This window comes from Schistocerca serialis, chromosome 2 (assembly GCF_023864345.2).
Source record: "Schistocerca serialis cubense isolate TAMUIC-IGC-003099 chromosome 2, iqSchSeri2.2, whole genome shotgun sequence".
In the NCBI taxonomy this organism is placed as follows: domain Eukaryota; kingdom Metazoa; phylum Arthropoda; class Insecta; order Orthoptera; family Acrididae; genus Schistocerca; species Schistocerca serialis.
In genome coordinates, this window is record NC_064639.1 from 389788332 (window position 1) to 389794644 (window position 6313).

At 46.8% G+C, this 6313-nt stretch overlaps 1 pseudogene; it reads right to left on the reverse strand.

Moving 5' to 3' along the window:
* Window positions 1-3194: 3194 nt before the first annotated feature.
* Window positions 3195-3312, reverse strand: LOC126459155 (5S ribosomal RNA; annotated as a pseudogene).
* Window positions 3313-6313: the final 3001 nt, after the last annotated feature.

A 6313-nucleotide genomic window follows, 5' to 3' on the forward strand; every position in this document is an offset into this window, starting at 1 on the left:
ATGCATTACGCTTAAGACAGAAAAACAGATGTATCTGTGACAGATACTGAAGAGAAAAACTGCCCAAATAACTGTCCCTGCTAGTTATTTGCGACGTTTGAGAAGAAACTGGTGCATCTGGATATTATTCATAACCACGCTTTAGATCCGAATCATGGAAGTAAGAGTAAAACTCACTGCCATTTTTTGGGGGGGTCATCAGTCTTCTGACTGGTTTGATGCAGCCCACCACCAATTCCTATCCTGTGCCAACCTCTTCATCTCAGAGTAGCACTTGCAACCAACGTCCTCAGTTATTTGCTAGATGTATTCCAATCTCTGTCTTCCTTTACAGTTTTTGCCCTCTACGCTTCCCTCTAGTACCATGGAAGACATTCCCCCATGTCTTAACTTATGTCCTACCATCCTGTCCCTTCTCCTTGTAAGTGTTTTCCACATATTCCTTTCCTCTCAGATTCTGCGCAGAAACTCCTCATTCCTTACCTTATCAGTCCACCTAATTTTCAACATTCGTCTGTAGCACCACATCTCAAATGCTTCGATTCTCTTCTGTTCCGCTTTTCCCACAGTCAATGTTCCACTACCATACAACGCTGTACTCCAAACGTACATTCACAGAAATTTCTTCCTCAAATTAAGGTTCAAATGGCTCTGAGCACTATGGGACTTAACTTCTGAGGTCATCAGTCCCCTAGAACGTAGAACTACTTAAACCAAACTAACCTAAGGACATCACACACATCCATGCCCGAGGCAGGATTCGAACCTGCGACCGCAGCGGTCACGTGGTTGCACACTGTAGCGCCTAGAGCCGCTCGGCCACTCCGGCCGGCCCTCAAATTAAGACCTATGTTTGGTACTAGTAGATTTCTCTTGGCCAGGAATGCCCGTTTGTCCACCTTGCTTCGTCCATCACTGGTTATTTTACTGCCTAGGTTGCTGAATTCCTTAACTTCATCTACTTCGTGACCACCAATCCTGATAAGTTTCTCGCAGTTCTCATTTCTCCTACTTCTCATTACTTTTGTCTTTCTTCGATTTGCTCTCATCCCGTATTCTGTACTATGTTCATTCTGTCCAGCATATCATGTAGTTCTCCTTCACTTTCACTCGGGATGCCAACGTCATCAGCGAATTGTACTCGTATCATTGATATCGTTTCACATTGAATTTTAATTCCATTCCTGAACCTTTCTTTTATTCCATCATTGCTTGTTCGATGTACAGATTGAACAGTAGGCGGGAAACGACTACATCTCTGTCTTACACCCTTTTTAATCCGAGCACTTCGTCCTTGGTCGTCCACTCTCATTATTCCCTCTTGGTTCTTGGACGCATTGTACTAGGGTTGGAACTTAAATAGTGGCAACTATTTATTCACAACCGATACAAAAGAGTTACATGTTTGCACCTGTTACTGTCCTTCAAAGTAGTCATCAGCGTTGTGTAGAACCCGTTGCGAGCGGTGTGGAATGTATACCGTTAGCAGAGCCTGTTCTGTTGATGGTGCGAATGGAGCGGTCTAATGTTATGGTGATTCTCGTATACTACTATGATGGTGTTATCCTAACGCATTACGTTCCCCACGGCAGACGGTCAATGCATAGTATTTATTGTTCGTTTTTGGAGTATCACTTGCGACCAGCTTTGCGAAAGAAGTGGCGACACTTTCTGAGCAACTCAATCATAATTTTGCACGACAAAGCGCGGGCGCGTACAGCGCAAGCTGTGGCTGCTCTGTTCGGTCGATGGGATTGGGAAGTACTGTACCATCCACCACACTCCCCGGTCTTAAGTCTTTGTGACTTTCATTTGATTCCGAAGATGAAGGAACCATTTCGTGGCATTCGCTTCAGAACTGTTCCAGAGATTCGGCAGGCAGTAGACCGCTCCATTCGCACCATCAACAGAACAGGCTCTGCTAACGGTATACTACGCCTTCCACATCGCTGGCAACGGGTTCTACACAACGCTGGTGACTACTTTGCACTACAGTAACAGGTGCAAATATGTAACTCTTTTGTATCGGTTGTGAATAAATAATTGTCACTATTTAAGTTGCAACCCTCGTATATTACCCTCCTCTCCCTATAGCTTATCCCTATTTTTCTTAGAATTTCGAACATCATTGCCTAATTTTCAGATATTTCAGCTTCTAGTCAATACAGTAGCAACTGGCGCAGCCGCGTGTTCGATGCGCGAGCTTTCTCTGCCAGCCTGCTCAACGAACACTTCGGCTGAGCTATCGTATTCTTCCTGTCACTTGTCTAATTGAGAATTTGTAACATTGCAGCATGTATTTGGCAATCATCCTGCTAAATTCACTTGATACTTTCTTGTCATTTTTAACAAATTATCTGGATGATTCTAACTTACACTAGATTGTCAAATTCATGATTTGACTCAAGGAAGCTCGTTACACACAGAATCTACAACTAATAAATTGTATTATGAATTATCTGCGTCATCAGTCACTATGGCAATGAGTGCATACTGCAGGCAGTACCACTTCACTATCTAAGTGGTAATGCAGCTTCATGACAGGGAAGATGTGTCAGGTCTTAGTACGAAACTAGCTGGGGACCTAGACAAAATGTCAGCGTTTTGCTTCTATTGCTAAGCAACAAGCCTCCAGATCAAAAAACGGTAATGAAATCATAGTTTCTCCACCTCTAATCTTCTCGTAACATCGGTGTAATACTCCTAGATCAAAGGTGAAAATTTTAAGAAATTATGATATTAATCCCTTATTAAATTTTAAATTTTTGTGTTTAGTTTTTTTATGTACAATCTGATTTATGTGTGCCAATGAATAATTTGTTTACTGGATTCCTTTTTTGGTTCTACCCTCACTGCCAGATTAACATGTAGTCCTGAAATACTTCTTGGGTCCGACAGGGGATATGAAGTAAACACGGACAAAAAGCTTCTTGCTTCTTGGGTAGCACGTAGGACCTGATGTAAAACTACGAGTAAAAACTAATCGCCGTCCGAGCAGGCCTTGGAAGGCCCAACGGTACCGACCGGACGCCTTGTCATCCTCAGACCACAGGCGTCAATGGATGCAGATATGGAGGGATAGGTGGTCAGCACATCGCTCTCTCGGCCGTAAGTCAGTTTATGAGACCAGAGCCGCTACTTTCTCATTCAAGTAGCTCCTCACTTTGCCTCACAAGGGCTGAGTGCGCTCCGCTTGCCAACAGTGCTCGGCAGACCGGATGGTCACCCATCCAAGTGCTAGCCCAGCCCGACAGCTCTTAACTTCGATGCTCTGACGGGAACCGGTGTTACCACTGCGGCAAGGCCGTTGGCCAGCACATGATGTAAACACGGACGAAATGTTTCTTGAGCATAACACAGTTCATGACGTAAACACGGACGAAATGCTTCTTGGGTAAGACACAGGACATGACGTAAACACGGACGAAATGTTTCTTGGGTACGACACAAGACATGATGTAAAAACGGACGAAACGCTTCTCAGGTAGGGTACAGGACATGACGTAACCACGGATGAAATACTTTTTGGACCGGACACTGAAACGTAACGTAAACACAAACGACATGCTTCTTGAGCAGGACATGATGTAAACACGGACAAAATGCTCTTGGGTAGGACCACAGACGAAATGGTTCTTGGGGGGACACAGAACATGACGTAAACATGGACGAAATGCTTCTGGGGTAGGATGCAGGACATGATGAAATGCTTCTTGAGTAGGACTTAGGATGTGACATAAACACGGACGATATCAAGGTCAACATTGGGTTCCGATCCAAACTTCCGTATGTCACACTGCCTACATCCCTATACAAGACGAAATGCTTCTTGGGTAGGATACAGGACATGATGAAATGCTTCTTGAGTAGGACACAGGATGTGACATAAACACGGACTATATCAAGGTTAAAATTGGGTTCCGATCCAAACTTCCATATGTCACACTATCTACATCCCTATACCATTCATTACCTATTTCTCACAGTTCTACTCTGTATTCCGCGTCAATGAGAACAAGAGTATGAGGACTCGAGACCCGTGAATGTAGGAGAATGTATAAGGAGCTGGCCGCTGTGGCCGAGAGGTTCTAGGCTCTTCAGTCCGGAACCGCGCTACTGCTAGGGTCGTAGGTTCGAATCCTGCCTCGGGCATGAATGTGTGTGATGTCTTTAGGTTAGTTAGGTTTAAGTAGTTCTAAGTCTAGGGGACTGGTGACCTCAGATGTGAAGTCCCATACTGTTTAGAGCCATTTGAGAATGTATAGGAATGTAGACAATACGACATACGGAAGTTTAGCTTGGTCCAGAGGCGTACACGGATCGCTGAGCACTTACGAGAAGCAGCAAATCGGGATCCAAGTCCCGGTTCGGCACAAATTGTGTATGTCGCTAACAGATAGTATATCCATATCCAACACAGATGATGCGAAGTTATTCGTGCTCAGCGAATTTAGTTCGAATAAATTTAGAACGATTGTCTTCGCCATTGTCTCTTCAACCCTACAAGCAAGTAAATTTTAAAAAAGTATCAGTTTTCAATTGCTAAACGTTTTACTATAATGTTCAGTGGAAATTAACGTAATTTGTTGTACCGTTACTGTTTCACTTTCATTCACAAGGTAGTTGGAAGCGTTCGGCCTCGGTAGATGGCTCGTTTCGTCGCCCGCTCTCGACTGGTAACGGACACACACTCGCGCGGTCGAACCAGTAGCGCATCCGTGCAGCGCGACAACTGTGCAAACACGGGGCGCGGAGCTCTCCGCAAAGCGAGAATGAAAGCAAAGAGCTGCCGTCCTTTTTTTTTAAAAAAAAAGAAAAGAAAAAAAGGTGGGAGAGAGAGCTGGTCTGCTCTCCCGGCGCGTCCCGTCCAGCGCCAGAGGCGGGAACAACCCGTCGGGCGGGGAAAAGGCGAGTCCGCGGCGGCGCGACAAAGAAAAATAATTACCACACCTCAATCTGAATCGGATTTATTAACCGGAAGCTCTTCTTTTGAAGTGTCGGAGCCGGGAGGTGCAGAGCCGGCCGGCGCTCGGGATTTATCAGTCGCAGCAGCAGCGCAGAGCGGGGCCGGGGGACAATTTCCTTTCAGTAACTGCAATCCTGGCTGTGTGCGCGCACGGCTAATCATTCGCAGCTAGAGTGCGAGAGGGAAAAAATCCAATCCCGGCGCCGGACTGGGCCGGGCTGCCGGCCGTAGGCTGCGGGCCGCGCAGCTCCCTCCCGCTCGCGCCGGCGGTGTTTCGTCGAGCCGGGCGGCAATCACGCCGGCTGAATGGCTGGCCGTGATGGGCCGCCGTCTGCCGCTGCTGCCCAAATTACAACGGCGCAGCACGCCCCGGCGCCGGCCCAGAAGCGTCGCAAGGGGCTCTTCGCTGGATTCTCCAATGTAAGACACTTAGCAACTCAATTCCCCCCACTGTCGTCACAATTACGCGTCTCGCGTCGCACCTGATTAGGATTAAATTTATCTCGTCCATTATGGAGATAAAAAGTACCTGGCCAAACCGCAGTTTTTTTTTTCTACGAGGCATTGTGATTGCAATAATTCGGATGTTGGAGATACGAGGGGCGTCCAGTAAGTAAGTTTCACAATTTTCTAAAGAACACCGTCTGAGTACATGGCGTTGCCAGGATACGTATTTATTCCAGCCTTCTGATAGTCCAGCTCTTCCTTTCCTCTTTCTCTGTCCATCTCCTCCATTCCCACTCTCTGTCCGTCTCCTTCTTCCCCCTCACCCTGTCAATCTGTTCCTCCACTCCGTCCATCTGTTCCTACTCCACTCTCTCCATCTCCTCCTCCCCTCTATCTCCTCCTCACCTCCTCTGTCAGTTTCTTCCTTCCCTCACTCTCTATCCATCTCCTCCTCCCCCCTCTCCTCCCCCTATCGCCCTGTTCATCTCCTCCATTTTCCTTTCTGTGTCCGTCTCCTGTCCTTCCCTATCTGTCGATCTCCTCCTCCCTCTCTCTATCTCTTCCTCCCTCTGCCTCTGTCCATATCCTCTTTCCTTTCTCTGACCGTCTTCTCCTCTTCCCCGTCCTCTCTCTCTGTCTGTCTCCCACTCCTACTCCTCCTGTCTGTGCTTCTCTCCTACCCCCTCCTTCACTGTCTGTCCATCTCCTCCTCCTCCTCCTTTCTCTCTCCACGTTATCACGGTCACCCCAATACGACGCAGGTGGCTCTTACCTCCACAGGATTTCTTTCCAGATTGTAACTAATACGTATACCAAATTTGGCTGAAATCGTTCCAGGGATTAGGAAGATCTTCTTACACGTGGCTTTGCCGGCATATGCACATGTCAAATATATTCCAC